A 24,866-nucleotide genomic window follows, 5' to 3' on the forward strand; every position below is an offset into this window, starting at 1 on the left:
GTAAAAATAACCAAAAAATCCACGGAGTTATCAACCAAAACATATGTAAAACCTACCGACAGAAATAACACTCTACTTTATCAAAGCTTTCACTCTCCCAAACAAATTGAAAATTTGCCTTTTTCACAAATGTTGCGGAGCAAGAGAATCTGTTCCACACCGGCAGCCCATGAAGAGGACATACAAAGATTGAAAAAGAGATTCATGGAACGGGGCTATTGTATAGAAAAAGCGGAAACACGAGTTAAATCCATCAACCGGGAAAGTTTGTTAAAAAGTAAAAATAAACAGGTCACCACTAATCGTAGTGTATATGTATCCAAATTCTCCACCAGAGCTACTAACATCAGAAAAATCATCACCAAAAGATGGGAACTACTACAAAACGATGAAGATTTTCATAATATATTCCAACTCAAACCCATCTTTGCGTACACAAGAAGTCGCAATTTCAAAGAACAACTGAAATCCACCACAAAATTGAGCAACATCAACCATAAAGGGATGCGTAAGTGCAATAACTGTGTACATTGCAACAATGTTATGCAACAAGACTTTGTTACCCATCCAAGAACTGGAGAAAAAATCAGTTTGAAATTCACAGCTGATTGCAACTCAAATTTTGGACTTTACTGCATAAAATGCCCATGCGGGTTAATGAACATAGGCAAAACGGAAAGAAAACTAAAAATAAGAATAGGTGAGCACAAAAGCATGATACGCAATAAAAACACGAAGTCCAATTTGGCAGCTCACTGGATAACTCATAAGCACAACATTTCCCAAGTTCGATTTATGGTTGTGGAAAAGATTGAAATAAGAGAAGGAACAGACAGTTGCAAACTCTTATCCCAAAGGGAAGTGATGTTAATCAAAAAATTTCAAACGATGGAACCCATGGGGTTAAATGATAAACTGGATCTAGGATGTTTCCTGTGAAATGTTTAGTACAGTAAGATTGAATCACGTAATATATGTATAGCACATTGTTGACAATAATATATATCACATTATCTCTGATAAGGGTCGCATTATTCATATATGTTTATTTGTTTTTTGCAGTCCCTATATACATACATCACATAAACCTACACCATTCGCTCTGTACATCATCTTTTACCAGCTCTTATGTTATGGGTACAACCATATATGCACCCTTGTTCTTTTCGTTTGAGTTTCATTGAACACCAAGCAATCCTTAATTCAGTTCCGGATTTTTCGGTTACCCTAGTGTGTATTTCATCTAACACATCCCAATCAGGTATTTTTTATTTTTTCTTTCATGCATCATTTTGCTCTTGTTTACCAGTCGGTATTCCAACATGGCCGACGCAACTATTCACTATGATTGAGTACGTTGTCTGTGTTTGACGTTTCTGTCAAAACACACGTAGCACATTTATATATCAAACACTCGCGAGAACGGTGTGCATCAACCAAACTATCGGCGTCCTGCCGGTTATTCCGAGTACGGGAGAGGAGAATCGTACGTGAACTTTTGGTAAGCCTGCATTTTGAAGCCTCTTCCGGTTCTTTAAAGCCACTCGCGATAAAACCTCTTATAGACCCGTTTTTTGACTCAGGCTTTTCCGTTTTTTTTCAGACACGCCGTACTACATCGTGAAGAACAGGTAATGAAACGCACCTTCCAAGGTAGTCAGGCTAGCTAATGCATCGATTTCTCAATGCATCCCAGTGTTTTTCACCATATCTCCCTTAACTTTTTTACCTAGAGTTCACACCCGGACGAGCTTTTTTCACACATAGAGACGTACATTTTCAGACTTCAGTAAATAATGTGAGTGTTCTTTCAACTTCCATTATTGTTCAATTATCAACATGTGCACCACGAGGATGCAATAGTAACTCATGTCAAAGAACTTTATTGTCAATCTTTGCAGTAAAATTCAAATGCAATGTTTATTCAACAATGTATGTAAGTCAACACAATCATAAGAACGGTGAACTCTTAATTGAGTAGTGGCACATGTATAAAAAAGTGTATAAAAAAATAGAAATTTTTAGTTGTATTATCTACAATTAATGTTAATATATGATTTCTTACAGAGGTCCCTGAGGAAGGGGCGTGGGTCCCGAAATGCATCGGGCCAATCATTTCAACGATCGTCGAAATAGAAATCACAATGTATATTGTTGTTTGTATGATGATTAATACAACCCATGCATCTTAAAATGTATTCAGATGTTACAATACAATGAAGATGTACTGAAAAGTGATTATCTATAATTCATGTATGTTTTTGAACTAATGTTTCAGAATAAATGTGACAATTAAGCAAAACCTGAAATTATTGAACAATAGAAAATCATTGACAAATTTAGAACAGGGGGAAATACTATATACTAAGCTGTGCGTTCGGTAGGGTCGTGATATTGCTATCACGTACCATTTTCCAAAATAATCTTCACACTCTTAGGGACAGGCAGCCCCAAGTTACCGACCAGCACGCGAAAGAAGGACTCTAATTTTGTAGAGAGTTTATGTTAAACACATAGGATATACCTATCAATTGGAGTGCCAAAGGCCTAACTCTTCATTGTTTACAGAATCAAGTGGTTACCTGGAGGAGCCCAGGCCACCTCCCGAAGGGAGGAGCTGGGCAGGGGGGTCGACACTCCCTTATCCTTTGTGTAGTTCCGCGCCAGAGCAAGGGCTCCTTAACTTGGCACAACTGGTTTATGCAAGGAGTGCACCAAATATGCCATTCAATGCAGTCTGGTGGCGCTCGGAAGTGCCCCCACCCTACCTAATTCTAAAGGAGAGGACCCGGCTTGGCAGTTCAGGCTGGACTATTCCTATGAGGTGCGGGGTCCAGACTGATTTGCATATTCCTGGGTCGAAACTGGGGTGACATAGGGCCATATGTATCATAGTTCCGTTTTGCGAATTCAAAATAGCGATTTTTAAGGAATCGCTATTTAGAATTCGCAAAACGGTATGTATGTAAAAAATCACTTTTTTATAGCGTGCCTTACCATTCCTAATTTGCGATTAGCAAATTGGTAATCGCAAATTACCCATTCATTTCTATGGGCCAGGAGGCCCATAGGAATGAAGGGGCAATTTGCGATTAGCAAATTGCTAATCGCAAATTAGGAATTTTTTCAAGGGTGCAGGGGTGTCTCAAGAACACCCTGCTGCACCCCTGAAAATGACATTTGGGGGCATATGGCGCACATACATGCCCTAGAGCGTCATATGGCACCTTTGGTTTTTTGGAAAAAAGCTTTTTTAAAAGAATTCGCAACTTACCACCAACTAGAAGTTGGTGGTAATTTACGAATCCTTATGGGCATTTTTTGAATATTTTTTCTTTGATACATTGCATTTAAGGAATCGCAAAATTTGCGATTCCTTAAGTGCAATCGTAAAATAAGGAATAGCAAATTTTGCGATTCCTTATTTTGCATCAAACATGTTACATACATACCATTTTGCTAATTAGCATTCGCAAAGGCCGAAATTCGCAGAATTTCGGCCTTTGCGAATGCTAATTAGCTTGATACATATGGCCCATAGTGAGCAAAAGAACAATGGTTTAAACCAGATCTCTTGACTTGGGGGAGATGTTTGATTTATTCAGCATTCCGTCCATCATTTGTTGCCACAGCTCATCTGCAGGGGGGAATAACACTGTATAGGGTCAGCAGCAGGACTGGCTGGCAGTTAGACCATGTAAGCCTAAACAGTTAGGTATTGGGGAGTCCTCTAAGGAGCCCCACAGTACATGGTATCATGCAACTAACACTGCAATCAGTGTAGTTGCATGATTCCAACATGTTTGATAGCAAACATGACCAGGTTCAGGGCAGCCATTGTGTAGTTGGACCTCTCGACTTGCCAGTGTCCACTATATACCTTATAATGCCTGTCCTGCACTTACAAAGCGCAGAGGATGGAGTTCAGGGTTTGTAGGGGTACCTCAGCTTCTGCAGGGGTAACCACACACCTAGGACCTTGCACCCTGCCCTTGGACTGCAGGGCTTACCTTAAGGGTAATTTTGTAGGTTAACAATGCAGTGACCGGGATATAAGGGAAACCTTATTTCCAAAGTGAAAGGTCAAGAAATATTTAACGCAGACTGCAATGGAAACTCCGCAGACACAGTTTGCATGGGCTCCCATGGGTGGCATAATAATTGCTGCAGCCCATGGGAGAAATCTGGTGTACCAATGCCCTGGGTACCGCAGTACCATATATCGGGGACTTACAATGGTACACCAGTATGTCAATTGTGGGGTGTACATAGTACTTACCATGGAATTTAGAGGAGAGAGCACTGCCACTGGGATCCTGCATAGCAGGATCCCAGTCAACTACAATTAAAACACACTGACACTAGGCATAAAGTGGAGATATCTATACCAGAAAGATCCTACTTTCCTACAATTACTACCCCAAGTGTTGTGTCTAAACATTACGATGGTCAGGTCTGTTTATTCTAAAGTCCTTGTTATTCATGAAAACGTGCATGACACCCACTAACCCTCACCCCCCGGATTGGAATGTGAAGAATTCATTAGACTAGGCTACGACCTGCCTAATCTACTGTGGGTAAAACCACTTTCCTTCAGGGTGAAGGATCCCAAATGATGTAGGGCGGTACAGGTTGGTAATCTGATGGGAATAATTATTTCACCACGATATACTCTAAGTGGATTTCGCGGTTTTACCCTTAGATACACAGATAGTTTATAGAGAGTTTGCTCTTTGACCCATTGTTATCCCAGTTGTTGGTATTCATAAGTGTTAGGGATGATAACAATGCAGGGTCGGTAAATATTCCCTTGGACCCCCTCCTTTCTTCTTTCTATGTGCTAGAAAAGCATGCACAATTATTGGTGTATGTTTGTGAACTACCCACAGGTGTAGGGCAATGTTCCCACTGCGTATAATTAGATACTGTATGTGGTGTACCACCTCGGTGTAAGAAGTGATGCACATACTGGTGAAAACAATACCTCATCATAATTAGATGTCCCACTATACATAACTTTATTCTCAAATACTGTATAATGTTCTAGTTCAGGGAGTATGTATGTAAGTCCCAATCATTCGGGATGGTGTCAGGCGTAATAACATTTTGAAGTGTCAATTTAAAAACAAGGTGTTTGCAATGTTTGTCAGTCCAAATGGTACCTTATCCCAAACAATTCCATCACGTTCCGGAACCACTGAAATGTTCACATGTGACAGCTCCATTCACACTTTGATCGATAATGAATGAGGCTTCAATACCTCAACTACAGGTTATACCGCAGAGCGTTCTGGGAGATAGTGACCATTTAAGAGTAAAAAGAACCCAGTTACAAAGCCAATCCAAATTGAAAGAAACAGCAATGCCAGGGAAATCCAAATATAAACCCATGGTGAAACAAAATATATTGGTTTGAGCCCAATTATAAATGCACAAGTTTAATGGGGTGGTGGGTTTGATGAATCTGATGAAAAGTCATCAATGTTGACAAAGTGGCCAGAGTTACTTTGTGCAAAAACAGTGACATCATGCGGTATTATTGAACTAGTATTTGACTCCAACAGTGACACATACTAAACCACTTCGTTGTTGACATTTGTTGATGAGCTTTGTGTAGTTGTGTATAAAGCTTGAATCTTGTTTGTTGATTTGATTAGAAGTAGCATAACTTCAGTATCCGATATCCCCAGCCAGGGTGTAGCAACTTCAACTGTGGTTAAAGTTTGTGATTATGATGTCCTGTATAGTAGTGAGAAGAGGCGGGTAACTACTCATGATACCTTATAGTCTACTCTTTAGAACTGGCCACATGGTGTGGTTTATTTAGATGGATTGACACAAACCTATTGTTTTTATAACCAGCAAGAGGTGGCAAAAGTACAGTTCTGGTACCTTCAATCGCCCATACAGACACAGATGCTCTGTATGGTGGGCCAAATTATTTTTTGTCCACAACCTTCTCTCAGACTAGATCCTAGATCTTTGAAATCCAGCCAGGAGTTGCTGGTTTCAGTCCCACTTCCCCAGTGGCTGAACAATTCTTCAATTCTTTAATGTTGTCCCCACGGAAGTCATTCAGTTCCTGTAAGACAGCCAAATGTTTACTAATCTCAAAAGGTATTTCTGCTGTCACTGCAACAGGATTGTCTAGGTCAGGTACACACATCAGGTCCCCAAACAGGACTTCATAGGGGTCCGGCCACCCAAAGATCTTCTTGGCAGACTATTTAAAGATCTCTGAACCCATATAGTTGATGCACCCAACTATGACCTGAACCTAATACTCTAGCTGTTAAAGACCGCATCTGATAGAAACTTCTATCTGCATATTCCTTACCTTTGAATTTCCCAGGTGTCAGACTAGATCCGGACATATTTGTCTGAGCATTATCCCTTCGTGCCATCAGGTGGCTCTGTTCAGTTCCATGTGGCATTGTCTGCATTGTTGGCACCAGATGTGATGTTATGGTCACCTTTATAGGCGCCACAAAGGCCTGCAGACGTCAGTTCTTTTCTTTCTGTTCCAGTTAGCGCTGATCCAGAGAAGAGCTATCCCTCTGTCTCTTTTTGACAGACATTTTTCGATGTCTTGTTGAAGATTTTTTCTTGTATGTTGAGGGAATATCCACTAGAAAGGTAGGGTTCGAGCTGTGTGGCGCCTGTCACCGCGCCATATCGGTTACTGACCTGCACCTTATGTGCTGATGGTATCTCGAGCATGACCCCGGCTCAAAGTCTTGCTCGGACTGCCGAGCCATGGAGCTGAAGTCTCAGAGCGCAGTCCCTAAAGCTGCTTGCTGCCATTGAACCCCATTTAGTGTGACTCCTAGGAGGCCTCAGTCCGGATCAAGGAAAAGAAGGTCGCGGGACTGCTCTACAAGCCCAAAGTCTTCTCCATCGAACTCGAGGTCCCCCTGACACTCGGGCACCAAGTGCAAAAAGAAGTCTAGACGGACTTCGACTTCACCTCGTCTGTCGAGGATTGACAAGACGAGTGGGGAACATCGACGGTTCAGGCACACTTCTGCAGAGCTGTTGCCAGGTCTGACTTCCCATCACCCACCATTTTCTGGGAGCCGCAGCGATTCCCGCTCAAATAAGAGTTTTTAATTGTCATACACCGAGTATTTGAGCGGACCAACCCCTCTGGCACCCCTTTGGGCCTCGCGGGGTTGGTAAAGGCCCCATCAGGTTCTGTACCGCCAGCTCTGTTGGGGTCTCATGGATCCGATCCCAGATTCGGATTGGTGCCGGCAGTGCCAACACGACCTTCTCCAGCGCTGGTCCTGAAGTCGATGTTCACAGCACCATCCCCATTCTTATTCTCGACGACTGAGTCGGATCGGCATCGATCGGCGCTGAATCAGGCACTGATGGAGCCCAGTGGCTGCAGGTCATTGCCTGAGCCTTTTGTGAAGCATAACACCATGGGTGAAGAGTGGAAGGGGTCACTGGACCCTTTAGTACACCAGTTGTACACATCCCTAATGAGATTTTGGACTGGTATAAGGATCTTGCAGATGCCAGTGGACTGGACACTTGTCCAGATCCTTGTATGCTCTCTCCGCCTACTGTGGCTATGTAGGAGAGAACGCTTTATGCAATGGTGGTGAGGAGGGCAGTGGGAGGCCCTTGACCTTGAACTTCCCTCTGTGGCGGTCAAGAGTAATCTCTTGACCAAAATTCTTCAGCCTGGAGCTTCCTCATCCGAGCCATTATGACCATTTAAACAAAGCACTGACTGATGTCCTTCTTGGAACTTGGTCCAAGCCTAGCACAGGTCTCTCCTGGGATGGGGCGGCCATCTGGGAGAGTTGGAGATCAGAGGACTTTAGTCTCCATATGAACTTCTTGGAGCTCCAAGTGATCCGGTTAGTGTTGAAAGCATTTCTCCCCTCGGTAAAGGGGAAGTTGGTACAGGTGTTCACAGACAACACCACCGCCATGTGGTACTACAACAAGCAGGGCAGGGTGCGGTAGTTGCTCCTTTGTCAAGAGGCCCTGTGTCTCTGGACATGGCCGGAACAATGGCGCATAACTGTGGTGGTTCAACACCTGGCCGGTTCTCTGACCGCCAGGGTAGACTAACTCAGCCATCGATGCCTAGTGGATCACTAATGGCGTCCCCACTCTGAGGTGGTGCAAGGACTCTTCCAGCAGTGGAGAGAGCCGTAATTATATTTGTTTGCCTATGAAGAGAACGTGCAATGTCACCAGTTTTGCTTGCTGGAGTTTCGAAGACGACTTTCGCTTAGGCCTCCATTACGCCTTTCTGCTCATACCCCTTCTCCCCAGAGTTCTCATGATCAAGAACTGTGGAGCCCAAGTCATTCTTCTGGCTCTGGACTGGGCACAGAGTCTGGTATCAAGAGCTGCTTCTAATGAGCATCGATCCTCCGATCAGGCTACCTTTTTTGAGAGGATCTTCTGTCAGACGTGAGTCCCTTGCTCACTTTGCCACTGGATTCAAGCAAGCCGGGCTGAAGACGGCTGTAATGCCAGAAACCGGTCCTCGGAAGCTTGTTTCCGGTCCAGGGAAGACATGGCTTGGCAGTTCGGGCTGGACTGTTCCCATGAGGCACAGGGTCAGACTGATTTGCATATAGCCATGTCTGAACTGGGGTGGCAGAGTGGGCTAAAGAACGGTGATGGATCAAACCCAGATCTTTTGACTGGGTGTGAGTGTTTGATTGGTTCAGATGCTCCGTCCATCACCACCCCCTTTTGTACCGCTTTGGCCGCCATAAGTGTGGCAGGGTATGCTCAGACGTGAGTCCCTTGCTCACTTTGCCACTGGTTTCAAGCAAGCCGGGCTGAAGACGGCTGTAATGCCAGAAACCGGTCCTCGGAAGCTTGTTTCCGGTCCAGGGAAGACATGGCTTGGCAGTTCGGGCTGGACTGTTACCATGAGGCACAGGGTCAGACTGATTTGCATATAGCCATTTCTGAACTGGGGTGGCAGAGTGGGCTAAAGAACGGTGATGGATCAAACCCAGATCTTTTGACTGGGTGTGAGTGTTTGATTGGTTCAGATGCTCCGTCCATCACCACCCCCTTTTGTACCCCTGGTGGTCAGAGGCGCCTTGCGCCAGCAGATAGCATTTCAAAGGTGCCCAAATATCCCTTGGTCTGGAAGCCACTGGCAATAGCTCAGCATATGTCGCCAGTTGCTCCTGGCAGTATGTAAGGTCATTAATCCAATCCTTGAATTTAGGTGCCCTCCCTCTGCCCCATCGGCACGCCACCCGTCTCTTGGCTACGAGCAGCGCCAGCGCAACAAATTTGCGGTTTGCTGCCTGAAGGGGTTCAACATATCCTAAGAGTGCCAAAATAGGGGATGGTGCCACCCTGGTGTTTACCATCTTAGACAGGGTGGAGAACACCTCCTGCCAGTACAGATGCATTCCCTCCCAGGCCCACGCTAAATGTAGAAAGTCGGCACTGGGAGCATGACATCGATCGCAGGTGTCCGTGTCGCGCAGTCCGTATCTGTGCATGCGTGCAGGCGTGTAGTATAACCTATGCAGGTATTTATAATGAATTATTCTAAGTCTGCTGCTGGATGAGATACGTTCGGTCTGTTGTGAACAGAAATCCCATTGCCTATCCGTCAGCACAATTCCCAACTCCAGGTCCCACTTCGTTTTAGCTAGTGGGACCGGTAAGTCCCTCAGCGTGTGTACTGTCTTATAAATTGTTGACACTAATTTCTTGGCTGTCGCTCCTTGAAGAATCCGTTGTAGGGGCACAAAGACTGGGGATTCATCAGGAAAGTCAGGTGTGAGAGATCTAAGGCCCTGTCGAAGCCGAATGTATAAAAAGGTGTAGAGAGGGGAGCAGTGAATGCCCAGAAACATGTGTTCCAGTGTGCGGAATTTGCCGTCATGGGGTCTCCCCATGTTTTAATATGAATATGCTTTGCCAGCAGATGGAATGCGGTCTCTTGCAACAGGGGCATGTCTGGGTGATATGCGAGTGGTAACAGTGGCGAATATAGCAGAGGTTGATCAAGCAGCCTGCCCAGTTGGAGCCAAGCGTTAGTCGTGGCCATAACTGTTGTCGGCGTCCCTGCCGATGGGTGGAATATAGAGCGCGCCTTCAATTGGAACCGGTAATGCCAGCCAGTGCTCCGCTGCTACCTGAGGCATATATCGGGGCTGGTACACCAAAAAATAAGCGTAATGTGCCTGTGCACTATAATAGTACAGTTAAAAATCAGGAATTCCAAATCCTCCTCGCGCATAGGGTCTAGTCAGGGTGGTCCACGTGAGTCTCAGGTTTTTCCCACCCCTTACCAGGCGGGTGAGTTCTGACCGCAATTGCTGGAAAAAGTACCTGCCAGGGTAAAAGGGAATATTCAGGAATAAATAAAGCAACTGTGGAAGGATCACCATCTTTATCAAGGATGCTCTGCCGGCCATTGACAATGGCGGAGTGATCCAGCGTGTTACCTTGTCCACTATCCGGACCATGGTCGTACCATAGTTGAGCCTCATTAACTCATCCTTGTCTTTCGAAATGTGTATTCCTAAATACTTGAAATCATCCTCACACCAGGCCATAGGGAACTTCATTGTTGCAGCAGTAAGTGGAAAGAAGCACGATTTGCTTCAGTTTATGGTGACGCCGGACAGTTCGCCAAAGACTATGAACTCTCTAAGGACGGCGTTCATATTTTGTTGGGGATCTCGGATATACAGCGTGATATCATCTGCATAAAGGGATATCAAAATTTGCCGCTCATTACACTGCAGCGGCTTGTCGTTATGATATTGCTGCAGGTTTGCAGCTAGGGGTCCCACTGCGATTGCAAACAGTAGAGGCAAAAGTGGGCATCCCTGCCTCGTGCCCCTTGTGACTGGGATTTCCTGAGAAACCCTCCCATTAATAACTACCCTCGTCATAGGCGAAATATACAACAACCGAATCCAGGATAGGAAAATGGGCGGGAACCCCATGCGGTTCATCACCCCAAATACATAATCCCACTCCAGCGAATCAACCGCTTTCGTGGCGTCCAGAAATATCGCCGCCATCGGCAGCTCCTCGGAGACGTTGTTCATGACTGTAAAAAATGTTCGCAAGTTGTGGGATGTTGCCCTACCAGGAACAAAACCTGACTGATCAGGTAACATTAAACCTTCCATGATTAGGTTAAGCTGCGTAGCGATTAGTTTCGCCAGGATTTTAATATCACAGTTGAGCAATGACAGGGGCCGATAGGAATCACAGCTAGTAGGCGATTTCCCTGGTTTAAGCAACGATGTGATAAGAGCTACTCTCATGAAAGGGGGTAGATGCCCAACCTCCAGCGCGTCCTCATAAACTTTCCGTAATATCGGGGCCATAAAATCTATATAAGTTTTATAAAATTCGATTGGGATGCCGTCCAGGCCAGTGGCTTTGCTCGATTGCATGTGCATGATAGCCTCTCGCACCTCGTCCAGTTCAAACGGGGCGCTCAGGAATATCTGCTGCACATCACTCAGCCACCCCAGGGATACATCCTCCAGGTATTCGTTTAAATGTAGTGGACCCGCCCTCGTGGTAGTGTATAACTTAGTATAATGCGCAATGAATGCATTTAATATGTGGGCAGTATCCCTGTAAAGCAACCCGTCCACTCCCTCAATTTCCAGCACCACAGTCGTGTGCCTTGCCATAGAAATCGTTGTGGCCAGTGCTTTGCCAGGTCGTTCACCCTCACCGTAACGGCGAGCCGACCAGTAACGCCCTCGGAATTTGGACTCTCTACCAGCCTCTTCCATGTATTCCGTGAGCTTGTCCCGCAGTTCTGATTGAGTCACCCCGTCTGGACATACAGATAGTGTCTCCTCCAGCTGCTTAAGTTCCCTCTCAAGTGTAGTCAGCCTGTTCAATATGCTTTTTAGCACCCTAGACCCTTTCGCTATACAGACCCCTCTCAAAGTGACCTTAAAAGCCTCCCATATAGTTTCGACATGGTCTACAGTACCCTTATTACGTTCAAAGAAGTCTAAAGTCTCATCCCTAAGCTCCTCTTGGAATACAGTATCAAGGAGCATGGTGGGTTGCAAGCACCATCGTGCTCTCGGTGGGCCTAAGTCCTCCGCGCTCAAGGTAAGCCGCATGGGCGCGTGTCCGAGAGCGTTCTAGCCAAGTGTTTCACATCAGAGATTGCTGGGCATAGCCCCCGAGAGAGAAATATGTCATCCAAGCGTGCCCAAGATGCCGCCTGCGCAGTAAAGTGTGTGCCCTCACGCGCATCTGGATGGATGTGTCTCCAGGTATCTACTAACCAGGTTATACTCCATAAGAGTGTTGCATAGCTCGGTGCGCGCCTTAGTGTAATGATTAGGGCTCAGGTGCAATCTGTCAACCGCAGGGTCATGCGCAACATTAAAGTCCCCGCCCCATATTATATGGTCAGTCCCGATGTCCACGATAGTGGCCCAGAGGTCTGTGAAAAAGCGCGGGTCATCCACGTTTGGACCATAGCAACAAATTAGCGTGAACGACATATGTCCCAGTCGCCCCCACATTATTCAGTACCTCCCTTGTGCGTCGTGCTTCTCTCCCGCCAATGTGAATGGTATGCCTTTTTTTACTAGAATCACTGTGCCCCTCGCGTATGTCGAATACGAAGAAAACAGCCTGTGCCCCGCCCATCTGCTAGCAAAAGTATTATTCAGTTGCGGTTTGAAATGTATCTCTTGGTGAAACGCAACGTGTATGGTGTGTCTATCCAGATATGACAGCACTTGCCGCCTCTTACGCGGGTTACCCAGGCCCCTCACATTCCATGTGATAACGTTTAGGTCATTTAGTACCATGAATCAGGAGCAAGGCACCGTTCGCCCGCAACACATAACCAGTGACATCAGACCTGCGATGTGCAACATTTCGCCATTCCAACTGTAAAATCGTACCAGCACTGTGACCCACATCAGCATAATATGCATCCTCCAATTGTACCTCCTTACAATATTGTATCTCGCATTCCCTCCCAACCACCCCCTCCCCCCTCTCCCATCACCGATGGAAACGGCCCTACCCGGTGGTGTACAAACAACAAGTAGCATTGCAATAATACAGCCTCTCTTCATAACGCCCCTCCTCCCTCCCACCACCCACCACCCACTGAAGCAGCCCTAACTTGCCAGAATATTCTACCAACCCCCCTCCCTTCCAACAACAACTCCGTCATCAAGTTGACTTCATCAAGCACAGGGGAACACTAAGGGTGGGCGGGCAACTTTGCTACGCCCACGAAGTGGGCGTAGTGTTGCCTACTTCGCCCTTTGCAAAGTAGGCGAAGCAGGCAACACTACGCCCACTTTGTGGGCGTAGCGAAGTTGCCCGCCACCCGCCTCCCTCCCGCCCTCCCTAAATGCTTACAATAATTTATGAAATAATTATCAAACCACTTACCTTGTCCTGCCGCGTCCCCGGGGCTCCCGCTCGTCATTGCGCCGCCGGCGCGCTTGTCCTGGATGCTAATGCGCATGCGCGGGCGGCCGCGCATGCGCATTAGCATCCAGGACGCGCGCGCCGGCGGCGCAATGACGAGCGGGAGCCCCGGGGACGCGGCAGGACAAGGTAAGTGGTTTTATAATTATTTCATAAATTATTGTAAGCATTTAGGGAGGGCGGGAGGGAGGCGGGTGGCGCGTAGTGGGGCTACGCGAAGTGCGTGGGTGGGCGTAGTGTTTTGCCCACTTTGCGTAGCTTCACGAAGCCCCACTACGCCCACCCTTAGGGAACACCCGCTGGGGGACATCTCTAGATGGTCACACAGCCACTACCCCCCCCCCCCAACCCCTACGACCTGTACGACCTCGAAGTCCTGTAAAGCCAGATCAGGGTCGCCGCGCAGGCATCTCAAGCTTCCACGTCTGTTTCTTGTGCATTGTCTTGGCGCGCAGGGCCCCGTCCGTCCGAACCGCGTTGCCCTCTCTTCAATGATCGTAAATAGTCCTCCACCTGCTGCGGGTTTGTAAAGAAGCGCTGTTTTCCTTGGTGCGTCACCCAGAGCCTAGCAGGATACAACAAAGCATAACCTATTTGCGCTGCGCGAAGTTTCTTTTTCACATCAATGAACTTGCGACGTTCCTCCTGGACCATTGGAGTGAAGTCCGGATAGATGGAGAAGGACATTCCTTCGTAGGTTAGAGCTTGTTTGGTACGAGCTGCGCGGAGGACCACATCCCGATCCTAATAATTTAACAATCGCTCTATGATGGGCCTTGGCGGGTTCCCGGGTGTTGGCTTCGATCCAAGGGATCGGTGGGCTCGCTAGACTATGAACTGCGTGGAGAAGGTGTCAGTCCCAATGGTGGCCAAGAGCAGCTTTTCTATATAGTCCTCCATACGCCCAGTGTTGGTGGATTCCGGAACCCCGGTTACGCGGATGTTATTGCGTCTACTATGGGCTTCTAAATCCTTGTTCTTCGCAGCAATGACCCGCAGTAGCTTATCCATCATTGTAAGTTGCGCCGCGTGACTAGCAGTGGCGTCATCATTTTCGGAAATGCGCCTCTCCGTCTCCGTAATTCTTTCCTCGTGCTAATCCATTTTGTGCACAAGCGCATCCATTCTGGACGACATCCTATCAACCGTGACAAACCCTTGTCTCATTTCCTGTAGGATCTGTTGGACATCTATCTCTTTTGTGGCTGACCCACCATCTGCCAGATCTGACCTACTTGATTCTCCACTCCCCGAGGTACCGCTCGGCCCTTTCTCCGTCATGTCAAAGGTGAGCTTTTGTTGACGAGTGTCTGTTTTCCCCATTTTTGCGCAAGTCAGGGCACCGCAATCCAATGTCCGCACTGTGCCTTCCGTTGATCGCAGATATTCACAGACAATTCGCGGCAGTCTCTTACCCTATCAGGGGCTATACCAATGTTGAGCGAAGGCCCATTGTACGCTTGAGATGTGGCTCTCCCGACTCACCACGCCGATATTTCTTAGCAGCTACTAATTTATGCGGCTATGTCCACGCGCAGCAGCCTCACTCAGTCCAGTGTTGCCGGACGGTCAACTCACACGCTACCCATGTCATTGGGCACCAGGGCTGTCCATGCCTCGGTCCTGCTGCCTTCAGGGGGGTCCTTCGTTGTGTAATGCCCAACACGGCGGTCCAGCCACGCTACACAGCACCCAAAAGCCGTAGCTCCACACTGGGTGCGTGAGTCACACCCAGGACTCAACTGGTCAGTCCCACCAGTCAGAGTTCTCCCTCCACCGGGCTGCTGCCCTGCACGCCATTGCTGCCACAGCGGGGGCCACAGCTGCCCGTCAGTGCATGGACCGCCACTTTTGCCTGTCACTCCAGGGGCACTGCTCAGTGTCCCTGCGCTTAGCATGCGCCTCAGGCCTCCAGCGATGGTGCCGTTCCGCCAATCTCTGTTGGTGGTGGCTCGGGCTCACCGCAATATCGGCCTCGCCGCCTCCCCGCACCCGCTATCTCATCGCACAGCCTCACCAAGTTATGTCTAAGGGAAGGCGCTCAGCTCCCCACCGCCCTGTTTTAGTGTAGCAACAGTGGCTCCAGCCTTCAGTTGTAACGGCTGACATGAGGCGCGAGCCCGCCGGCCGCAGCTGCGGCCTGTGCCTCACGCGTCAGGCCGCGGACTTTCCTGGTCGCGGAGGCCGACTGCGCCTCACCTCAACGCTCCGGCGTCTTTCTCGGGGGGTACTTCCTCGGGCCACAGCTCTGACATGCGGCAGCCGATTTACTCCAGACTTCCACCGAGGCTGGGGAGTATTACAATCTTCAGTTCTGCGCGTTACCAGCCAGTTCACAAGCCGGTAAGGTAGGATATTTAAAGGATTATTTTCCAGGCTACAGGAGCCTCACCCAAGGGCGGCCATTCTGTCGTGCGCCCTCTAGCGCCCCCAACCGTTTCTTATTTCTTTTAAAAGTCTCCATTCCATCTGGGTCAGTCAGTCACACTGCTGAAGATATTTGCTCCCCTGCATCCCTCTAAAGAAGAGGAGTGTCTCCATCATCTGGATCCAAAAAGAGCATTGTTGTTCTACCTTAACCGCACAAAAGAGTTCAGTTTGGATGACCAACTCTTTGTGGGTTACATGGGAGCTAAATAAATGGTTGGGCAGTGCAGAAGAGAACCATTTCGCACTGGGTCGTTATCTGTATTAAGCTCGGCTACGCCCTGGCTAAGAAGCAGCCGCCATCGGCCTTGCGAGCCCATTCCACCAGGGGGAAGGCTGTGACCACGGCATTGGCTCATGGAGTGCCAGTCCTGGACATCTGCCAGGTAGCAACATGGGCCTTATTACACACTTTTGCAAAATACTACTGCCTGGACAGTGGGGTCAGTAGGGACGGGCATTTCGGCCATTCGGTCCTGCAGGACTTTTTAGTCTAGAAAATCTGCCCGCAGCCCACCTACAGGAAGTATGGCTTGGGTATCTATTCAAAGGTAAGGAATCTGCAGCTATAAGTTTCTAACAAATGAACAAGTTACTTACCGTACTGCAGATGCCTTACAGACCCACCCATGTCTCCCTGCTCTGCTCATTTATAGGGCTAGGGTTGTTCCCCTTTACAGAGCCCTAGTTTTGACACACAATAGGCAGTTCACTTCATGACTCTGCGCCCATGTGTGGAAAAAGTGAAAAGGAACTGATGCCACGTGCTTGGATGGCGCCTATATAGGTGACTGCAACGTCACAACTGACGCCGGCGATGTCACATGGAGCCAGACTGAGCCAACCGGCGGCGCGCAGGGGTTTTGCTCATGCAAAAAGTTTCCAGATGCAGTATGATGCCTGGGAAATTCAAAGGTCAAGAACCTGCAGCTAGATATTGTCTCTAACAGATAATGTGTTACCGAAGGTAAGTAACTTGTTCATTACCACATGTCTACAGTTTAGTAGTATGTTTATTGGTTGTGCGTTAGCCATGTTGATGTATGGAATTTAGAGAAGATAACTATAGTAGGTTATCCTTTGAAAGGTTCAAGCTTGAACAACCTACAATCAAAATAGAAGTTCCCTAACTAGCTGAAAAGTCTGTATCCCTAACACCACAGACGTCTCTGGTTAATTTGCGAGTAGAGTCTTTGGGCACACTAAAGAAAACTACCTGGGAGACCCATTAAATAACTACCCACACTAGAACTTTGGTGTCGTCATGTTGTATAGTTCCTACTTTCTCAGTAATACTGTGCATTTAGACAACATAGCCTTCAAAACGTTTTGGTACTGAATACAAACATACCATCAGAATATCTTGACTTAATTCCTGGCTTGCTCACAGTGCTCCATCTGGGTCCCTAAACTGCGAGGGCAACGGATGGTATCTGCAACCTAAGAACATGATAATCCTAAATCCCCCAAAGAAATCTTGGAAACAAATCTTGCCCCTTAGTTTGTAACTCAGGCATGCCCAAAGAGCTACAAAATAAATACACAAGTGGTGTTTCAAATACTTATTGTGGCAACCAACTGGAATCTTGTGTAAAATATATGCACTGCAATGATTAATAGTATGAAGAAAAACAATGTCACCAACATGACAAGAATGGTGAACATGATGAATAATTCAACCTTTGTACAATATTATATGAAGACATAATTATACTCCTACCTAGCTTTTCCTATCCTAATAAGTGTAGGTGTGCTAATCTTCCGGATTCCCCAGAGTGGTCTAACTCCCAATTTTCCAGTGTGCGTGTATCATACAACCGCTAGGACTGGTGTAGAGACGGCCACTGTCCTCCTCAGGATAGGGATGGGATCCAGCTGGGCCAGAAATCAGGTACAGCGTTACCACAACAATCCTGCCAAAATGCTCCTCTGCCTAAGCAAGGGCTCATGTGGTTTATATATTAAAATAAACCCATGCATGTGCCTGAGCTTGTTTATTCCACCCACCCTGGGCTGGCAACCAAACAGACAACAATCCATAACATAGTTTGCGTAGCGTATCATGGACCTTGGACAGAGTGTTGCAAGAGATGATAATGTGCCTACATAGAAATGTACATGTAAGCAATTATTTTCTGTGTATTCTGATGTGCAAGCAAAATGTGTTACATAGATCACTGTTTAAAAAGATGTCAACTTTAAACATGAATCTGTAAAATTGAAGTGTTTGTTCGCAGGGCCTAATCACCACATGGCATCCCAGCACCACAACTCATGCCGGAATGCAATCTGCCGATACAGGCACCACTGAGTCTGAATAACAAAGGGTAACCCATAGAGCTGTCTGATTCTGAGATGGCGCCTCTTTGCCCAATGCCATGCGCTCCTTTATCTGAGCTGCAACTTCTTTACCACCCTTCTGACTCCGATACGATGCCTCTTCCTTCTTAAAGAACTCACGTCCTTCATGAGGTATTTGACACAGAGTCCAATAATGAGAGTGATGATGTTGGGGATGAGATTGTCCAGCCCTAACAAGAGTACAACTGGTAGGAAGACCTCCAAGATGATCTGGATACATCCCCACACCCAGGGCTAGTTCCCTTACAACTCCTTTGCTATGTTCATGTGAAGACCAGTGGAGGTGCTTGATCTTAAACTTCCCACTCCGAAAGTTAAACCCAGTGTTTTCCTGAGGAGGTGCTGCAACCTGGCCAATCGAGTTACAAGCCTTTACTCCCATTCAATATGGATCTTACTGATATGCTCTCAGGTACCTGGGCCTAACCCTATCTTTTGATTCAAAAAAGGTATTTGATAGAGTGGAATGTGGGCTATCTCTTCAGAACTATGGCATGTATAGGCATTGGTAAAGACTTCCTTACTTTAACTAAAGGCATGTACTCAAACCCGATTTCCTAGGTCATATGTGGAGGTTATGCCTCTCCATTCTTTTAAATTCACCTGGGGACCAGGCAGGATTGTCCGCTGTCTTCCCTATTTCTCCATCCTTTGAAAGCCCTGGTGATCGCAATTCGGCCTAATAGGCAGATTGAGGGGATAATGATAACAGCCGGAGAACTCAAAGTTTTTTATTACACTGATGGTATCCTGCTGATAGCATCCAAACCCCAAGAGTTGCCGGCTGCACTGGTCCAACAGATAGACTTCTTTGCGTCATTCTTTGGTTATACAATCATTTGATACAGGTGGGACAAGACATAACTTTTGACATCATTGAGTAATGTCGACCACCAAAAGGTTTGTTGACATAGTTCCAAAGTCTTTCTATAACCAGCTAAAACGGTATCATGGTTCCATTGTAGAAAAGTATTACGTAAAGCCTCAGTAGGTATGTATAAACGATTCTTAAAGTATACCAACTCTCCTTTTTTGGTGGTTTCAGGAGGCAAGGATGCAGTTTTTAGGGCTTGTTGCACGTGAGCTAGGACATCTTTTGATTCCAACAAAGCAATGATTTTATGTTCAGGAATAATGGACTTCGAAGGGATTGTAGTAGTATCTGTGCTAGAATAAGTTAATCGTGACAAGGTGTCTGTTTTTTGCTGGCCTTTTTACGGTCTGTAGATGATTATTAAATCAAATTCATTAAAAAACAATAGCCAACGTAATTGTTGTGGTGTTAATGCCTTTACATTCTGGTAAAACTGAAGATTACGGTGATCAGAATAAACCATGACTGTGTGGCGTGCTCCTAATAAACAGTGTTGCCACTCATGAAAGGCCAATTTAATGGCTAGCAATTCACGTTTGACTACCGTATAATTCTGTTCTGCAACCTGGAGTTTTTTTGAGAAATAGACCACTGGATGGAGATGTCCAGAATCAGGGTCTCTTTGGGAAAAGACTCCCCCCAACAGCCACTTGAGAAGCATCCGCTTCAACAAAAAATGGTAGGGAAGGGTCCGGGTGATGCAAAATGGGGGCTTCAGTAAAGGCCTTTTTGAGTGCCTGAAATGCTTGTTCTGCCTCTGAGGACCAATGAAACTTCACTCTCTTTTTTAACAGATGGGTGATTGGAGAAACAATAGAAGAGAAGTTGGGAATAAAACGCCGTTAGAAATTGGCGAATCCCAAAAATCGCTGATTATCTTTTAGGGCTCCTGGAGTATCCCAACGCAAAGCAGCCTGTACCTTGGATTTGTCCTTTGCAATTCCTTCTGGTGAAATCACATAACCCAAAAATGCGATATTGGTAGCATGAAAAACGCATTTCTCTAATTTGGCAAACAAATGATGCTCTCTCATTCGCTGCAACACTGTTCGAACATGACCAACATGTTGTTCAGTTGAGGACGAATAAATAAGGATGTCATCAATGTAGCAGATGACAAATACGTCCAAAAAATCTTGCAGCACCTCATTAATAAAAAACTGAAATGCTGCAAGAGCATTGCAGAGCCCAAAGGGCATCATGGTGTATTCGAACAAGCCAAATTTTGTCCGGAAGGCGGTTTTCCACTTGTCTCTGGTTTTTACCCTTATCAAGTGGTATGCACCCCTCAGGTCTGATTTGGTAAAAATGGTTGATTTACGCACCTGATCCAGTAAAACAGGTATGAGTGGAAGGGGGTATCTGTTCTTCACTGTCAATCTATTGATTGCTCGATAGTCGATGCAGGAGCGCAATTCATGTTTTTCCGGTATAAAGAAAAGTGGGGAACTAACTGGAGAGGTGGAATGCCTAATAGAGCCCTTTAACAATAGGTCATCCAGATATTCTTTTAAGTAGTGGGTCTCGGGTTCCGAAAGGGCGTAAACTCGACTGCATTGTAGAGTGGCTCTGGGAATCAAATCGATCCGACAGTTGTAAGACCAGTGGGGAGGCAATTGAGTAGCTTGCTGTTCGGAAAACACATCTTGAAATCGTCATATAAGACTGGTAGCGACTTTGTATCAGTCTTGTTAATTGTTGGTTCAAGAGTTTCTAGAGTGGAGGCGCAGTGTAAGAGAAGAGCAGGTTGTTCTCTAGTAGTGTAACATGTTTTCCAACAATTTTCTGAATCCAGGATTATAGTACGTTTGACCAAATCGATTCTAGGATTATGAAGTTGGAGCCAGGGGATGCCCAGAATGGCTCCAAACACTGGCGTATCAATTAAATCAAATTGGATCTACTCCGAATGGCCATCTGCACAAATCATGGTCAAGGGTCCTGTCTGATGAAGGATTAAACCTGAAGACAGTTTAGAACCATTGACAGCCCTTACAGGTTCAGGAACATCTTTTTTGACAGTAGGAATATTTAAAGTAGTGGCCAACCCGATATTTACAAAATTTCTGGTAGCTCCGGAATCTAGCAGTATGGATATTACTTTACGCACTTGGTTAGGAATAAGCAAGGTTACTATCAGTGTCGGGTGTGGTGGTGTAGATGTAATGGTGTTTGCCAAATTGTGAGATGAGACCATGTCGCCCAGGGTGTCTGATAAAGGGGCCTCTGTCCTTAAAGGGCCAACTTGTTTTCCGACTGAGAATCTGTTATGAAAGATTGAGAGGTTTCTGCGACACCTAATGCTTTTCTTGTGTTGTTTTTTGCTAAGCAATCTCAAGCAAAGTGTCCTGAGCGACTACAGTATAGACATCAATTGAGGCGCCACCTTCTATCTTTCTCGTCTTTTGACAGGGGTCCCTGATACCCCCAATTTGCATTGGTTCAGAGGAATCACAAGAGGGTGTTTCTCTTTTTTCATGTTTCACCACAATCACACACGTAAGATCCCCACAACTTTTTTCACCCCTACGCTCACCAAGGCGGTGGTCCAGACGAACCACTAAGTCAATAAATTCTGAACAATCTGTAGGAGGGCCCACAATTTGGGCAATGACATCGAAGACCATGATAAAACAACGAAGTTCTTTTTTCTTCTGGCCTCTCGGTCTCAACAAGAAGTCTATTAAATGTGGTGATTTAAGATAATAAATCCTGTTTTCCCGGTCTTAAGTTCATTGTTGCTTGCCTGGATGAAGCGATGTTTTGCAAAGAGGTTCTGCTTTGTGTGTTTGAATCTTTGAAAATGATGTAAGATGGGATCGTCCCTTTCAACATATAGTATGGACCACGTTGCCGCGGTTCCACCCAGATATGAGAGAATGAATGCCACTTTAGTAGTGTCATCAGGAAAGGCCAATGGGCGACAAAGAAAATGTAGTTGTCATTGATTCAAGAATATACTATTTTTGTTAAATCCTCAAAAAAACATTCAGGAGGAGCTAAGGGAACAGGAGTAGGTGTAGTGACTGAGACGTTAACTGGCAGGCTACTGGATGTGTCTGGAATACCTGATGGAAACTGAAAACGTGGTGGTTGACCAACCTGTTTGGGCCGAACTGTGGTATTCTCCCAGGGTGATTCTTGTGGTTTGTATATTTGCAGTTCACACTGCAAAGTATGGTTGGTTTGTTTTATAATTGTTACCTCTTTTTTTTTATTTTTTATTTTTATCCTCATTCTGCAATAGTAAGTATACGGAGTTGTCGGGGACCCGCTTCTCTGTTATCTGTTCCTTCACTGCCCCTTTTTGTAGTCCGAGTGTTGGCTTCGGGGAGTCTCCCTACAATTATGTTCAGAGGGTGGTCCCCTTATTTCCATACTACTTTCAATAAATGTATCCATTCTGGGGGAGCTGACCAACCGGGCCTCTCAAACAAGCACTTTGCTTGTTTATTTATTGCCATCGCATAATCATCGGACTTTGCTCTTTATGATCTTTTGTGAGGGTCATTCTTTTAGGGGACAGATTGTGAGTCTTCCCATATTTCCCAAAAGTTGTACTTCCTTTTGGGTCTCCCTTTCCTATCCATCATGTTTATCTTATTTACTGAGATTACCCAATCTCTATGTATAGGGGGGCTGGGCTTATCCAATTAATACATATCTGTCTTTGTACTAGCAGGATTACCAAAAATAACAGGTTCTCCTCTTTTTTCGATATTCTACTTGAACCTGTATTATTAGACACCCCAAAGATAATAAGATCCATACTTACATCTGTTGCTCTTCCTAGTACAATGTCTAGTGTCTTACCCACTTCCTTCCAGAATTCGTCGAGCCGGGGGCACTGCCGGAACATATGCAGGTCATCTTCTTTTTCCAAACCGCATTTGGGGCAGCTTTTTGTGTTTGCGCCGCTGAATTTAGAAAGCCTCTTCGGGGTCCAGTAGGCTCTATGGGTTGTAAATAGATGATTTCTTCTCAGGGTGGCAGATTTCACAATTGACCAACATTTTTCCATAGATACTTGCCATAGTTTCTGGACCTCCACCAGTGGCAGCTCATTCCCCCAGGTCGCCTCTGGAATCAGAAAGTTCTCTTCTCCTACTAGAATGAGGGCCCAATACCAGCGGGATATTTCTTTTTTTATGGTCGAGCTCGTTATCATCTCTTCCTCTAATACGCTGTTCCCTCTTTTGTTTTCCTTCAGGGTTTTTGCCCAGCTGGAAAGCTGGTAATACTTGAACTTTGCCAGGGATGCATTTGTCATTGTTGTTAGACTTTCCTAGTCTAGTATGGTGTTTCCGGCCATTAGTTGACCCCATTCCTCAATACCCGCTGCTTTCAAAGGGGTTGCCAGGGTATCTTTAAGACATTCTGGTGTCCGGGGGAGCACCATATTGGTGCGTGATTACTGTAATATGGTATCTTCAGGGTGCTTCTTATCTGATACCACAGTTTCGCTGCTGCTTTAAGAGTCTTTAGTTTTATCTTCTTAAAATACTTTGGATGCCCAAATTTATATAGAAAATGCCCCTCCTTTTTCGTCAGAGCCTGGAGGTAGTCCGGATATTGATCATTGTTTTTCAGCAATATCCTTGTAGCCTTGAATTGAAAAGCCCTACAATATTCCAGTAAGTCCGGGCTTGCTATTCCCCCTTGTACCTTTTTCCTCCTCAGTTTGTTCCAGGCTATTCTTGTGCTTTTTGCTGACCAGATGAAACTTGTGAGTTCTCCTTGTATCTTTTTTAGGGTGTCCCTGTTAAATTCTAATGGGATAGTGTCGAAAATGTATGTAAATTTGGGAAGTATCGACATTTTGAGTAGATTGGATTTTCCAATAAAGGTAAGGGGTAGACCTCCCCAAACTTTTAGCAGTTTCCTGACTTCAGTGGTGATCCTATCAAGGTTAGTCTTAGTCAATTTGTCTAGGTCTTTGATTATGTCTATTCCCAGGTATCTTATTTTTTCCCTGGTGTAGGTGTTGCTGACTGAGGAATTCCAGCTTATGATTTCTGTTTTTGACTGGTTTGTTTGATAGCCGGACACTTTCCCAAATTCAGTCAGCGATTCTTCTATGGGAGTAATGGATCCCTCGTAGTCATTAGTAAAGATCATTAGGTCGTCTGCATATAGGGCGACTTTCTTTTCCCACCCATGATGTTTGAAAGGAGTAATACTTGGGTGCCTCCTAAGATTGTTTGCCAAGGGCTCAATGTATAGATTAAAGAGCAGGGGGAAGAGAGGGCATCCCTGTCTTGTTCCTCTCTTTATCTTGATATTCTCTGTTAGACCCCCATTGACTAGAATTTTGGCCTTAGGTGATCTGTACAATTCTTTGACCATTTCCAGGAAGTTTTCTCCTAGATTGTACTTCGTTAAGGTGCTGTTTAAGAAGGCCCAGTTCACTTTATTAAAGGCTTTAGCCGCGTCGAGGGTGACTATAGTCAGAGGGGTTTTTTCTGTTATTGATATATCTATGGTCCCAATGAGCTCGTGAGTTATGTCATGCAACTGCCTGCCCTTCATAAAGCCTCTCTGATCTGTCTTGATGAGGGTTCTGGCTATTTTCCCTAGCCTTTTTGCCATGATTTGCGTATAAATTTTATAGTCACTATTTAGTAGCGAGATTTGTCGATATGACTCGCATTTTGCTGGATTTTTTCCTGGCTTTAATATAATGTTTATTGTTGCGTCGTTCCATGAGTCTGAAAGTTTCCCTTTCTCTTGAAATATTGTGTTTAACAAATCTGTG

Source organism: Lissotriton helveticus, chromosome 1_1 (assembly GCF_964261635.1).
Source record: "Lissotriton helveticus chromosome 1_1, aLisHel1.1, whole genome shotgun sequence".
In the NCBI taxonomy this organism is placed as follows: Eukaryota; Metazoa; Chordata; class Amphibia; order Caudata; family Salamandridae; genus Lissotriton; species Lissotriton helveticus.